This window comes from Heloderma suspectum, chromosome 1 (assembly GCF_057233095.1).
Source record: "Heloderma suspectum isolate Gila_16-S chromosome 1, 16-S_ref, whole genome shotgun sequence".
In the NCBI taxonomy this organism is placed as follows: Eukaryota; Metazoa; Chordata; class Lepidosauria; order Squamata; family Helodermatidae; genus Heloderma; species Heloderma suspectum.
This window is the reverse complement of record NC_139458.1, coordinates 433,914,423-433,929,919: the sequence shown is the minus strand read 5'-3', so window position 1 is coordinate 433,929,919 and position 15,497 is coordinate 433,914,423.

Sequence of the window (15,497 nt, the reverse complement as noted above, 5' to 3'; positions counted from 1 at the left end):
TGGGCAAGAGCAAACAAGCTCTCTAGCTTTCCAGAGAAACGTTTTGGTACGGAGAGACCTGTCAGGCGCTACGCTTCGAGCGATGAAGTGGGTTACTAAGGATGAGGTCAGAGTAAAAGGAGAAATCCTGTAGCACAGTGTTACACAAGGAATAAAACCCTGATCTCCTTACCGTGCATAACAGGTTATCAGCTTTCTGTTGTTGATTCTCACGATAAGGGAGGTAAGAAAGTGCCAATGAAATGATGGCAGAGTTGGCTTACTTAAGCCCACCCAGGAACGTGGTTTACATATGCAGTTACACGACTTGATTGTTCTACACAGGATAACTTGAAGCTAAATGTGTTGAGTCAAGAGTCTCCTGACCCCCCCCCTTTTTTTTAATTGAACAGTAGGCTTGGAAGCTGCAGCAGAGAGAAGACATGCTTAATCCATTCCCTTCCAGATGTTTTTCCGCTCAACATTGTGCCCACCCAGCTGCTTTCCCACCTCTGGTAGCGGGAGCTACGGGATTCCTGTATTGTTTTCCCTGAAGGGATGGCAGCACTTGCGGGAGCTTGATTTTGAGTGGATGGTTTTCCGCAAGGCATCTACACGCCCTGCAATTCCTCCAGTGGGGGCTGGTGGCTCCGATGTCACTGGGGCAGTGAATCCGCTCTGGGTTTCAGTCAGAACTCTAAAGGAGCTATCCGAGGTGCTTCACACCTGACAAATCAGACCAAGTTTGTCCTAATCCAGCAGTCTGCTTTCGGCAGCATCCTGTTTCCCCCACAAACAGGGCATGCAAATGATAGCTTCCCCCAGTTGACTGCATTCAGCGCATCATGATATACTGCCTCTGAGAATGGAGGCTCCATTGAGCCATTATTTGTTTCTTTGTTATCACTGGAGGCTGGTGGCTCCAAAGTCAGTGGGGAGGTGAATCCGCTCCGGGTTTCAATCAGAACCAGTCAGAACTCTCAAGGAGCTCTCCAAGGTGCTTCCATGCCTTGGATAGCTCCTTTAGAGTTCTGACTGGTTCTGACTGAAACCTGGAGCGGATTCACCGCATCAGAGCCACCAGCCCCCACTGAATTCCTCCACTCAAAACTGGCAGACTTCCATGGCTGTTTTTCAGTTAAAAACAAACATCTGGAGACTGTTTACAGGTCTCCCATGTATCGTCTTGTTTGGCCCTGGCTCCACTGAAAAGTATTTTGCATTTGAGGTGATGTGAAGAAATGTGAAAGTACTACCTGTGGTATCAGATCTGCAACAGCACATTCACATGTGATATCCATCGAGGGATCAACAAGTGATGAACATATGTAAATCTGTGCACTGGCCAAACAGATGAGGTAGTGTGGTGTAGTGGCTAGAGTGTTGGACTGGGAGCTGGGAGATCTGGGTTCTAGTCCCCACTCGGCCATGGAAGCCCACTGGGTGACTTTGGGCCAGTCACAGACTCTCAACCCAACCTACCTTGCAGGGTTGTTGTGGTGAGGCTAAAATGGAGAGGAGGAGGTTCATATATGCAGCCTTGGGTTCCTTAAGGAGGAAAAAAGACGGGATATAAATGCAATACATAAATAAATATACAATAAATAAACAGAGAACTGAAATTGGATCTAGCAGGCTGGATTGAAATCTCACCTGTAGTATGTATGGTACTGTAAAAAAAAAAAAGAAAGAAAGAAACCCAACAACTTTGGGCAATATCCAATAGTGATGTTATGCTCTGCATATTCTGTTGCACCAGTGGGACCCGCTGCTAGCACAACAGCAAGTCAGTAAGGTAACCCTGGAAATTAGCAGAAACACTTGTTTCCAAATCGGGCCCCATTGGCAGAGTTCCCTTCTGTGAATTCCGCCGCCCTGCCCTGTTCCGGAAATGAACATTTCTGCTCATTTCCGATTGTTTTAATAACTGCAAGCTCCTGTTGCACTAGTGATGGGTGTCACCAGCTCACAGGCACAATGAGGGTCTGCCCATAGTGTTGTCTACCCCTGCACCCCATGTTTGTCTGAACGGGGAAGAACTCAACTAAGTGACTTTCTCTCAAGGTCACACACTTGGCTCTGTGGCTGAATTCAGCAGACTTTCAAGCCTCTTGTTCAAACAGTACAATGCAAAGCAAAACCACCTTCTTTTCCACCTGGGAACATGGCCAGAAATGAACTCTTGGAACATCACAATGTAAATGCATTAAAATGTAATTTGACTAATAGGGTAATTCTCCAGCCTGCCAAACGCTTCTTCGGGCTCCTGTAATTCCAATACCAAGTCTGCAATTATTCCAGGGGAATCTTTTCACTAAAAGAATTCAATTGAAAATAAATCTATTCTCTATAGAGAACATGAGTCTACTTTTCCCTCGCCATCACCATCGTATTTGGGCAGCTGACCTAAATGGATTTTAACGCACACAGGCTGTGGGTGAAGAAGTATGTGAATCGATGGCTCACTGATGCTCCCCTAAAGTGGCTCAAAAATTATTGGAGGGACTGGAATGCAATTTTACATTTGATGTTATGATGCAGTGGGGGCTGGTGGTCCAATGTCAGAGGGGTGATAAATCCGCTCCGGGTTTCAGTCAGAACCAGTCCAAACTCTAAAGGAGCTCTCCAAGGTCCAAACCTTGGAGAGCTCTTTTAGAGTTCAGACTGGTTCTGGTTGAAACCCGGAGTGGATTCACCACCCCATTGTTATCGGAGCCACCAGCCTCCACTGTTAGGATGTACTCCTCAGACTGATCAGGGGGAAAATTCCCTCTCTCTCCCCGAATGTAGAAACTATTGTTTAACATCTTAATGAGACCATAGGAAGCTACCTTATACCAGATGAGATCATATGTCCACCTAGTCCAGTATTGCCCTCTATCATGCCACAGCACTTTAGCACAGAGGCAGTTTTCCTTTCACCTGATACCTGATCCTTTAAAACCAACACACACACACCTGAAGATACTGAGAACTGAACCTGGGATTGTCTCTATCCGGAGGACATGTGCTCTACCACTAGGCTATGGACCCTCCCAATTGGTGCCATCATTTACATAGAAAGCAGTGTCGAGAAGTGATTACGTTCCATCCATAGATACAAGATAATCAAAAACTTGAACTCAAGTTGAGATTAACAAAACCTTTATCGTAAAAGTAAAGTGATTTTATATGGTTTCTGCTCCATCAGATTCTTCTTATGAAGAACTGGGACCATGCTGAGATATTTTGGAATAATACATTTTTTAATCAATATACCACGATCCCATAGTAATCTTACTAGGGGTACCTTCGCACTGAGCTTTTATCCTGCGATTGAAATTGCTACTTCACGGAAGTTTGCAGGCTCTTTACATGATGCCGTGATCATTCAAGGCATCTACTGCACTAAATGCCCTTTGTTCCGTTTTTAAATACATCGCAGATAATGAGCTATCAAATTACCCCACTGTGTTCTGCTTCAATTTCCTCCGTGAAAAGAGTAAAAGTGGCAAGAAGAGGAGATCAATGAAAGATGGTGGAAGACTCAGATATGGGGAGAAGGAGGGGAGGGAGGAAAGGGAAGCATGCAAAAAGGGGAGTCATTGTGATCCTGCATTTAAAACAGAAGCAGAAAGTCCTGTTTTAAATGCAGGAGTTTAGGCTGGTATAGAGATGCATTGAAATCCCAAAGCAACTGACTCCCACTGCTGAACTCAGATCTAGTTCTCAATGTGTCTGGATTATACCACTTCATGAGGGCCCACTTGATTAAATGCTCCTGCATGAAGAATGATCCCTGAATATATAAAAACAGAGAGGAGAAGGGTTCTCATTTAGCCTTCTCCCTGACATACCAGATTTCTGTGTGCAGGGAAGTGTTGCTGTTGTTTCCCTGTGGAAGAACTTTAAACCATGTCAGCCCTCACCTGTAGTCTGAAGAGATACAACCCGGACAAGGTTTACCACTTTCAGCAGAAATGGGTGGGGGTTTCTTCTGCATTAATATGCTTATTCCCAGTGGCCCAAAGGCGGGGCTTTTAATTAGAAAGCCAGTGTGGTGGTGAGACCAGGACCAAGATCTGTGTTCAAATCTCTGTACTGCCATGAAGCTCCCTTGACAGTCTCTGACTTAAGATCACCCATGAGTTTCATGGCTGAGAGATAGATGTGAAAACTATTCAGTGATATTTTGGAATAATAAAATTTCTGAATGAATATGGCAAATCACCCATGTATTATCTCTCAGCCAAACTACCTCACAGGGTTGCTCTGAGGATAAAAACATGGGGAACATTCAGTACACTGCCATGAGCAACTTGGAGGTAAAGCAGGATATAAATGCAATAAATCAGGAAAATAAAGAGCGAACAGAGCCTCAAAGCAGAATAACTTAAGCAACACAAAGTAAATAAATAGATGCAAATTTATTCATGCAGATTACAGGATCAAGCTTTCCTTGGAGCCTGATAATTTCCAGTACAATCTTATATCTGTCTACTCAGAAGTAAGCCTTATTGAATGTAATGGGGCTTACTCCCAGGTAAGTGCATATGGGATTACGGTCTGAGAGCATTTCTACACCAGTGATTTATTGCACGCTTGTGACTGGCTGCTCACAGAAGTTTGCAGGTCCTTTACACAACATTGTCAACCTCCAGGATGTCTCTCGCACTTTCCCCCCTTTATCCCGCTTTCAAAGGATCAGATATAAAGCGATAAGGGATGTTAATGCAATATATCGGCAGCACCATCTAGTGGCTGTATAATGAAACGTATAGAATTTACCGGGAGAGGAAGTATTTGATTCAAAACATGTGTCCGCTTGTGTAAAGGAGCTGATCTATCCCGCAAAGAATCGGAAGCAGAAGCCCCAGTAAATTGCAGGATAAAAAACCTGGTGTGGTGAAGCCCTGAGTTTCAGCAACCTCTGTGAGTTTTGGGGCTTGCAGGTATGAAAGGGGAGGGGAGAAAACCCATTTAAAAGAAGATATACAGTCATTGCTGGTACTTAACTCCAGCTAGGTTAAATAGAAGGTTTAGCACTGACACGTTTAAATGTTGGAAACCTTTAGCAGCCGTACTGGTCATTTCCATCTCTGGTGACAGTGTTATTCCCAAGCTTACTGGACTCAGGTCTTCATAGCTGCCTCTTCCATTTTGAGAACTAACTTTGGGAATGGATCCTGTGACTATTATGTTGAATCAGGAGCATGACCCTTACTCATCCCCCGTTAGGCAAGTGCTTATTGTGCATCTGAGACATTTGGGAACTCCCTCACTAGGTGTGCATGTGTGTTGAAATAGCCATCTTTCCTTCACTCTCCTTCCTTTCCTTGGGCCAATTTCTTTTGCACTTTCCTAGCGAGCCCTTTCAAGAGCAGCAAACACTTCTATGTCATTTTAAATGTCTGTAACCCACCCTGAGACCCTGTGACAGGGAAGGTTATAAAACACGTTTTAAAAAAAAAAGAAGCAAAGGTTTGGGGTGCTTTGTTTTGTTTGCTCCCTTTGCAGCCATTTGTTGCACCTCTTCAAAAGCACAGTTGTGCCGGCCACCCTGACCCGTAACCATGGTTACCACAAATCTTCCTCCCTCCCTCTAGGAAGACCTGCTTCACCAGGAGGAGCAGCTGAACAAGGCCCATGAATGGGAAGGGCTGTTTGTGCAGGAAATCCCCTGTTTTCTCTCCTCCACCATCATTTATCCCCTGAAGTGGAGGTGAATGAGACCCGCCCAGCTCGGCGCTCCCTTTTTCCTTGCAAGCTCCAGGGATGGGTGAGATTCTCTGGAATGAAAAATCGTTTGTGAATCCAGCAGGATGGCAGTCGGCCTCCAAAGTCTCTCCAGTCACAGGAGATGTTAACTGCTGGGGGGTTAATAAAAATGCACTGAGCAATCAATTAAAGGCCCCCCAATCTGTAAGCTAATTTGCCAACCTGGGGATTTTTCAGGGAGAGAGAGAGAGAGAGAGAGAGAGAAGAGGAATTCCAGTTTGAGCTGACATGGAATCAAGCCAGCCTTTGGGTTCCTGGCAATGTAGTCATGCCATTGTCTGAACATTTGGCACCCAGATTTTTTTATCAAACCAGCACCAATATTAATATATTTATGATTAATTTATTGTTACATTTATATCCCACCTTTTTTCCTCCAAGGAACCCAAGGCGGCATATATAATCCTCCTCCTCTCCATTTTATCCTCACAACAACAAGCCTGTAAGGTAGGGTGGGCTGAGAGTCTGTGACTGGCCCAAAGTCAGTCCCAGTCCAGCACTTTAACCACGACACCAGACTGGTTCTCAGCTTTGCCGTCGCACTGTCAATCTAGATTTTAGAGCACAGTGAAGCAATTACATTTCAGTTTTGCTATCCTGATGGGTTGATCTACAAATCTTGGAGCTCAGCTACACATCTTCGGAAGGATCATATTCAGTGTAGCATTCCTGGGACTTACCCTTTCAGTATGAAGGTTTGAATGCTTCCCCACATCTTTTTTTAAACACACATACACACACCCTGTACCTAGAAAAAAATAACACTTCAGGGAGAAAGTTAAGTTTACAAGCCTTCTCCCTGACATGCTAGCCTTCTGGATGCAGGGATGTATTGTGTCTGAAAGATCATTCAGTCTTGCAGCACCCTACCAGCAGTGCAGGTTCTGCAGTCCAGCAGAATAGGTATATGGCACAGTCCTGCAGAATGGTTGCATTTCTAATGTGGGAATACAACCCTGGACCTACCAATATGTATTGAATTTTATTTATGTATGTATTTATTTATTGCATTTATATCCTGCCTTTTTTCCTCCAAGGAACCCAAGGAGGCGTATATAATCCTCCTCCTCTCCATTTTATCCTCACAACAACAACCCTGTGAGGTAGGTTGAGCAGAGAGTCTGTGACTGGGCCAAAGTCACCCAGTGAGCTTCCATGGCCGAGTGGGGACTAGAACCCAGATCTCCCGGCTCCCAGTCCAACACTCTCGCCACTACACCACACTGGCTCTCTAATTTAATGTAAAAATTGTGTCATTTGTTTTACTTCCCTCCCTCACCACCTCCCACCCACCCCAGAGGTACATAGAAAGACCCTGCTGGATCAAATGCAAGGCCTAGCTGTACCAGCGTCCTGTTGCCCCTAGTGGCCAGCCGGATGGCTATGGGAAGCCCGAATGCAGGACATGAGGGCTGTAGCTCCGTCCCGCTGGTGTTCCCCAGCCACTGCTGTTCAGAAAAACCTTGGAAAATGTTAGGGCAGCCTTCTTTTTCTCCCTTTCTAGCCTCTAGCCTTGCTCTTTCTCTCCCCTTTACCTTGCTATTTCCCCCTCCCTCCCAGCTCCTAGCCTCGCTATTTCTCTCCCCACCACCACCCACCTCTTTAGCTCACTTTTGACTAGCCAAGCCCCCATGGCAGCCATTATGTGACTAGCCACACCCACCGTGGGAGCCATTTTGTGGTGGCACCCACAAGCAGCTTCTCAAATTCCCAAATGTGCCCATGGGTTGGGGACCCCTGGTGTATATAGCCATCATGTTTAGTAATATCTCTTATGAAGGGTGGTTTTTGATAGCTCTTTTCAGCATGGAGGACACTTGCATTCCTACCATGATACACATACAGCCATGTGCTATGCTGGTCAACCACAGCATCTGACCACAGGAAGAGGTTAATTTTAGGAGGGCCTTCAAACACTTGGGAATGTGGGGTCTCAGGATATGGAAAATTCATATCACCTTGTGACTGAATCTCACAGATGACCAGCTCGCCACAAGGTTTAGCTTTCTAGACTCTTAGCTTTGCTGTTTTAAATCTGTATTTTAAATCCCTGCACTGCTGCTAGGTTTTATTGTGGCTGTATTGTTATACTGTGGTTTTAATGTTCTATATATTTTATATTGTTTTATTGTGTGCCCTTTGGTTTTAATTTTTGTGAACTGCCCAGAGAGCTTCAGCTATTGGGCAGTATAGAAATGAAATAAATAAATAAATATTGTATAGGCATGGGATTTACAGGTAGTAAGGGAGCCATCTTTAACCCCGCTCTGCATTGCTTGTACAATACCCAGAAATAAGCCTTACCCCATTAGGAAATGAACCCTCTTGCTCTAACAATCCAACAGCGCACATGTTGCATCAAATACTATGAACTTTATCTCTGGACTGTGTTTACATTGTTACCACAGAGAGGCCTTTAGGTATCTACTCAAGCAATTATCATTCCTTTGCAGCTTGAAGGAACTCTTGTTACATAGTTAACATATTGTCACAAAAAAGTCACAAGCAGCTGACCAGGAAACATTCCATGAAAAAAACCAAACCCAGTTTTAGGGGCATTTGCAAGGGGTGGTTGCATCAGCTGCTGATCAGACAGCCAGATAAGGAGTGCGTAATGGAACCAGTTGTTAGAAGATTCCTTGTACCAAGTTGGCAGATCTCAAGATGTTCCTTGGCTGGAGAAGGGGAAGAGAAGAAGCTAATGGCACCATTTCAAGTTCCCTGGTAATAATCTCTTTCCCCACCTAAGGGTAATTCACTCTCTTGAGAAGGGCGAGGGGGTTGGGGGTGGATGGAGTTCCAGTCGTCGTGCCAAGTATGACCTTTGCATTCCTTCCAGTTCTTTTGAGTAAAATGAAGCTATTTTATCCGAGGGGGAGGCATGGTTCATTGCCCTCACACAGTGGAGACACTTACTACGTGCCGAACCCATGTAACGTGTGCGGCATTTCAGACCTAGACATGACCCCGACACACTACAGAGAGTGAGAGAATTTGAAGGGGAGGGGGGAAATGCAACCTGTGTGTTCAGAGCAAGGGGTGGACAAGCGCGCACGCACACACACGCACACGCACACACACCACACCTTTGACCCCGCCCACCCCCAGAATGCAGCCCCCAAGAACTTCTCTGAAATTGAATTCGGCCCTGAAAGAGGTTCAACACCCCTGCTGAAAACATGCCCATACTAAGGAAGGACGAAACTATTTATGTATTTAATATTTATTAGAGCTGTGCGCAAAGGGCCTCTGGAAATTCTCCACCTGACTTGTGGGCAGAGAAATTTGGGAGACAATTTCACCAAATTTCTCCAGGGGCAGGAGACATTCCCAACAGTTTCTCCCAGGTAGGGCTCCCCGCTGGCAGGGCTTGCAGCACAGCTTCTTTCTTGGGGGGGAAGGGTTTGGGGGGTTTCGTGCTGCAACAGCATCCATTGTCTTGGCAGGCGGGCCCCCAGTTTGTATCCACGGCAGCGCAGGTGGGGGCAGTGTTGCGTCCAGCTCCAGGGGTGAGGTGGAGTTAGTGCTCCGCCGAAATCTGTCCTCCATTTTTCTGAATGTTTCCCGCCCGCCCCATGAAAGAGGCTTCCATTGTTCTGCCTCATTCAAGATGTTGTATCATTTATTTTTGTGGTGTTTTTGAGCTTACCTAATCACAACCAGCCTCCCAGGCTGCCTGCACCTCCTGATCTGAAAAAGCCCCATGGGAGGAATTACCTCATGATGCCCTAAACTGGCCTTTAACTGAAGTGTAGGAAGCTGGGGAGGCCACAGGCAGCCAGAGAGATGATTGTACAATGAAAATCAGGACACTTGTGCTCATTCCTCGGCCACCTCCTAAGTAAGGGAAGCCCAAGAAACCCAAACCCACCCCATGAGGATTTCTCTGAAATTTCTTCACCATTGAATTTCTTTCTCTTCTATCAAATTGCATGAGAATGGTTAAAAAAAATGTGGGAGAAATTTTCAGCACAGCACTAATATTTATCCCTCACATCTGCTATTAACAGTTTAAGGTGCAATCCTATGCATGTTTAGACTGAAAAAAGTCCTACAATTCCCAGCAGTCCCCTCTCAGCATGGCTGGCTGGGGAATGCTGAGAGTTGTAGGGCTTTTTTTTCTGTCTACACGTGCATAGGAGTGTGCCTTTAAAAACAACAGCAACAGATACAACTTCAAGCAACGCGTCCAGCATCACATCTAGTTTATCTTTTCAATACTATCGGGCTACCAGGTAGACTGTAGCTTCGTTTGAACATTCCTTCAAAATGACATTGATTTGATTATGAAGACTCATAATGACTGTGTTTTCCCCAGTGCATAGTGGTCACTTTTGAAGTGCAGATGTTCATCGTGACGCTCCCCATAGCCACATCCTGAGGGAGAGTCCAGAAATTCAGGCTCCGTACCAACAAGCCAGTTCTTGCCGTTTTCATCTCCACCACAGGCAGGTCTTTCGCAAAGTTACTGGATCCTAATTGCCCATTCAAGACCAAGCTGCCCCAAAATACTTTGCATTTCAGCAGGGATAGCTGACAACAATACATTCTTATTGAGAAAATCCATCTCTCCCCCCACCCTGCCAGTACTGTGAGGCCTGCAGCTAAGCTCAGAGGGAACAGGGAAGCCTGGCCAGATGATGTCATCTGGGGCGCCCACCCTATAAGCCCAGGCTCCACTACACCATGGATGCATAGGATTGCACCTACAGAGAGCTTCAGCTATTGGGCAATATAGAAATGAAATAAATAAAATTAAAAAATAAATAAATACACCACTGGTTCTCCCATGGAGAATTGGTCCCCCCCCCCCGCCTTCTGTGTAGGGTTTTTTGTTGTTTTCAAAATTTCCCAAGAGAAATGAGTAGTCTGAGAGGCTGTTGACCACAGATCTCATAACGAAAGCCACAGCTGAGAGCCACCAGGCCCTCCATCAGGGCTCCATCACTTGGTCCACAGCGACTTTGCATTTATGAAGGTTGCTATAGTGATGGGAGGGGAGAGACGGCCTACAAGCTCTCGAGCCAAGGACAAGCTGAGGGAGATTTTTTTTTCTTCCCCTCCCCACACCCTCCACCCCACACCCTTTCTTTCAGAGTCCTTGGATTGGAAAAACAAAAACAGGGTGAGGTTTGTGCAAAACAGGACTGGGAGCCAGTTTGAAAAGAGAAGATGGGAAATATCATGTGTGGGCAATTCCCCACCTCCCTCCAGAATAATTGCCTGCTTTTGGAAGTGGAAATAGGTAACATTTAGGGTTTGTATGCAGACTGTGATAAGTGATTGCTCAGCACACGCGCAAACGCCTCTATCAGGCGGCACCACATGGCCACCTTGGCAGCTGACAGAGCCTCAGCGCCCCATCTGATGCCTGCTCTGGGTCCCACTCAAATAATAAGTCTGAAGCTGTTCCCATTGGTGCCATGAGGCCCCCATTTAAGTCCTCCATCATGCCCCTGGCCTAGCATTGCTGTGAGGCGTGATGGGAAATTTAAATTCTCCACTTCACATCAAATGACCACCAGATTTACTACTGTGGACAAGAGGACCACAGAAGAAATGGAGTCGCCTTCATGATTAATAATAAAGTGGCTAAAGCAGTGCTTGGATACAATCCAAAAAATGACGTAATGATCTCAATTCGAATTCAGGGTAAGCCATTTAATATCACAGTGATCCAAATATACGCCCCAACCACAGATGCTGAAGAAGCAGAAGTAGATCAGTTCTATGAGGATCTGCAGCACCTACTGGATAATATGCCAAAAACAGATGTTCTTTTCATTACAGGATACTGGAATGCTAAGGTGGGTAGTCAAACGACATCCGGAATTACAGGCAGGCATGGTCTGGGAGAACAAAATGAAGCGGGACATAGGCTGATAGAATTTTGCCAAGACAACTCACTGTGCATAACAAACACTCTCTTCCAACAACCTAAGAGACGACTTTATACATGGACTTCACCAGACGGTCGACACCAAAATCAGATTGACCATATCCTTTGTAGCCAAAGGTGGCGGACATCTATGCAGTCGGTAAAAACAAGACCTGGAGCTGATTGTAGTTCAGATGACGAACTTCTTATTGCACAATTTAGAATCAGACTCAAGAGAACAGGGAAGACCCACAGAGCAGTTAGATATGAGCTCACGAATATTCCTCATGAATATGCAGTGGAGGTGAAGAATAGATTTAAGGGACTAGATTTAGTAGATAGGGTCCCGGAAGAAATATGGACAGAAGTTCGCAACATTGTTCAGGAGGCGGCAACAAACAACATCCCAAAGAAAAAGAAAACCAAGAAGGCAAGATGGCTGTCTGCTGAGACACTGGAAGTAGCCCAAGAAAGAAGGAAGCAAAAGGCAACAGTGATAGGGGGAGATATGCCCAATTAAATGCAAAATTCCAGAGGTTAGCCAGAAGAGATAAGGAATAATAATATCGGGGATAGATTTGACGGTGTGGTCAGTGAGCTAGAGCCAGACATCCTGAAGAGAGAGGTGGAATGGGCCTTAAGAAGCACTGCTAATAACAAGGCAGCAGGAGATGACGGTATCCCAGCTGAACTGTTTAAAATCTTGCAAGATGATGCTGTCAAGGTGATGCATGTCATATGCCAGCAAATTTGGAAAATACAAGAATGGCCAACAGATTGGAAAAAATCAACCTATATCCCCATACCAAAAAAGGGAAGCACCAAAGAATGTCCAAACTATTGAACAGTGGCACTTATTTCACATGCCAGTAAGGTAATGCTCAAGATCTTGCAAGGTAGACTCCAGCAATTCATGGAACGAAAATTGCCAGATGTACAAGCTGGGTTTAGAAAAGGCAGAGGAACTAGAGACCAAACTAGAGACATTGCCAATATCCACGGGATAATGGAGAAAGCCAGGGAGTTTCAGAAAAACATCTATTTCTGTTTTATTGACTATTCTAAAGCCTTTGACTGTGTGGATCATAACAAATTGTGGCAAGTTCTTGGTGGTATGGGGATACCAAGTCATCTTCTCTGCCTCCTGAGGAATCTGTATAACAACCAAGTAGCAACGGTAAGAACAGACCACGGAACAATGGACTGGTTTAAGATTGGGAAAGGAGTACGGCAGAGTTGTATACTCTCACCCTACCTATTCAACCTGTATGCAGAACACATCATGCGACGTGCTGGGCTTGATGAAGCCGAGGCTGGAGTTAAAATCGCTGGAAGAAACATTAACAATCTCCGATATGCAGATGATACCACTTTGATGGCTGAAAGCGAGGAGGAGCTGAGGAACCTCATGACGAAGGTGAAAGAAGAAAGTGCAAAAGCTGGGTTGCAGTTCAACCTCAAAAAAACCAAGATTATGGCAACCAGTTTGATTGATAACTGGCAAATAGAGGGAGAAAACGTGGAGGCAGTGACAGACTTTGTCTTTCTAGGCGCAAAGATTACTGCAGACGCTGACTGCAGCCAGGAAATCAGAAGACGTTCACTTCTTGGGAGGAGAGCAATGACAAATCTTGATAAAATAGTGAAGAGCAGAGACATCACACTGACAACAAAGGTCCACATAGTTAAAGCAATGGTATTCCCCGTAGTAACCTATGACTGCGAGAGCTGGACCATAAGGAAGGCTGAGCGAAGAAAGATCGATGCTTTTGAACTGTGGCACTGGAGGAAAATTATGAGAGTGCCTTGGACTGCAAGAAGATCAAACCAGTCCATACTCCAGGAAATAAAGCCAGACTGCTCACTTGAGGGAAGGATATTAAAGGCAAAACTGAAGTACTTTGGCCACATCATGAGAAGACAGGAGACCCTGGAGAAGATGCTGATGCTAGGGAAAGTGGAAGGCAAAAGGAAGAGGGGCCGACCAAGGGCAAGGTGGATGGATAATATTCTGGAGGTGACGGGCTCGACCTTGGGGGAGCTGGGGGTGGCGACAGCCGACAGAAAGCTCTGGCGTGGGCTGGTCCATGAAGTCACGAAGAGTCAGAAGCGACTGACCAAATAAACAACAACAAAAACTGTCAAATACTTCATACTATTACATGTTGTTATTATCTAATACTGCCAAGTACTAATACTGGAGATCCAGTGTGGTGTAGTGGTGAGTGTTGAACTGGGAGCCGGGAGATCTGAGTTCTAGTCCCCACTGGGTGACTTTGGGCCAGTCACAGACTCTCAGCCCAACCTACCTCACAGGGTTGTTGTTGTGAGGATAAAATGGAGAGGAGGAGGATTATGTACGCCGCCTTGGGTTCCTTAAGGAGGAAAAAATGCGGGATATAAATGCAATAAATAAATAAAGCCGTCCTATGTCAGTTGCCATCTTCAGTTCAATAGTAAATGCCATTTGCATGCCAGTTATCAGGTACTGATAAAATGTTTTAAATTGTTAGTTTTTAATTGTTAGCCATTTTGGAAGCTCTTTTACAAGGCAATCCTTTGCATGTCTACTCAGAAGTAAGCCCTGCGCATATAGCATTGGAGCCTTAGAGTTAAAGAGCAGGGCAAAAAAGCTGTAAATGAATGAATAAATAAATCTATGGTCAAATACAAATACGACAGCATGTCATCTATCAAATACTTTAAATACTACATGCTATTACATGTCATTTATCAGATATTGTCAAATACTAAAAAGCACTCATGTCACCTATCAGCTGCAATGAACTTCTAAGTACCATTGCATGCTAATTATCAGATACTCTCAATTATTAACTACCATCACATATCAACCATCACATAAAATCTCATAGACATTCAGTATCATTGGATATTAAATGCAGCTGTCATCTATTTGGTGAATATTCAGACAGTTTCTGTTGAATATTTGACAGCGAAATTATCAGAAGAGAATTTGGCAGAAGATATGCATTTCGGCTCTGCTGCAAGTCCTTCACATATACTATAAATTAGAGGCAACGATTTAGAGCTTTTTTGCAGGAAGCGGTTGATGGATGAGAAATTGCAGAATGGCCTTTTTTTACCCTGCCCAAAGCTGTGTATTGCAAAATTTGTAACATCCTGCTCATTTAAATGGATGTGTGGATGTAAGCCCACAAATGGGTAAATAAATATAGGGACTAAGCCAATGAATACTAAATGGAATGCATGTTTTGTCTGTGCTTACACTATACCCTTGGGAAAATCTATCCCAGGATCTATTTGTTTGACCCCAGAGTTTTGGCCGTGTGGACCTCAGCTTGCTGACATTTCTATTTCAAGATATCCTGCACCTCTGAACATGCGGAGTATATTGGTAAAAGCATTGGACAATGCCTGGGGATAACCCTGGTTCAAATCCCCACCCATCTCTGAAGCTTACTGGTGACCTTGGGTTAGTCACTATCTCTCAGCCTAGCCTACCTTACAAGGTTGCTGTGAGGATAAAATCTGGGGGTGTGGGAAACCATGTATGTTGCCTTGAGCTCTTTGGAGGAAAGATGGGACGTACAGTGGCTTTACCACTGCGTAATGTACAGAGAGCGCCTCCTCCTTGTGACACAGTGGCTTCTTAGGTACAGTTCTGAAAGGAGAAGCTGATCCGTTTCAGTGCACATATATGCACATTATGCTAAAATGGAGTCACACACACCCCCATTAGCACTTTAATGCGTTATTAAGGATTACTGCAATGCGTTATACGTGGGGCTGCCTTTGAAAACGGTCCGGAAACTTCAGCTGGTCCAAAATAGGGCAGCAAGATTGTTAACAGGGACTGGCCTGCGAGCTCATATTATGCCAGTACTTTTCCAGCTGCACTGGC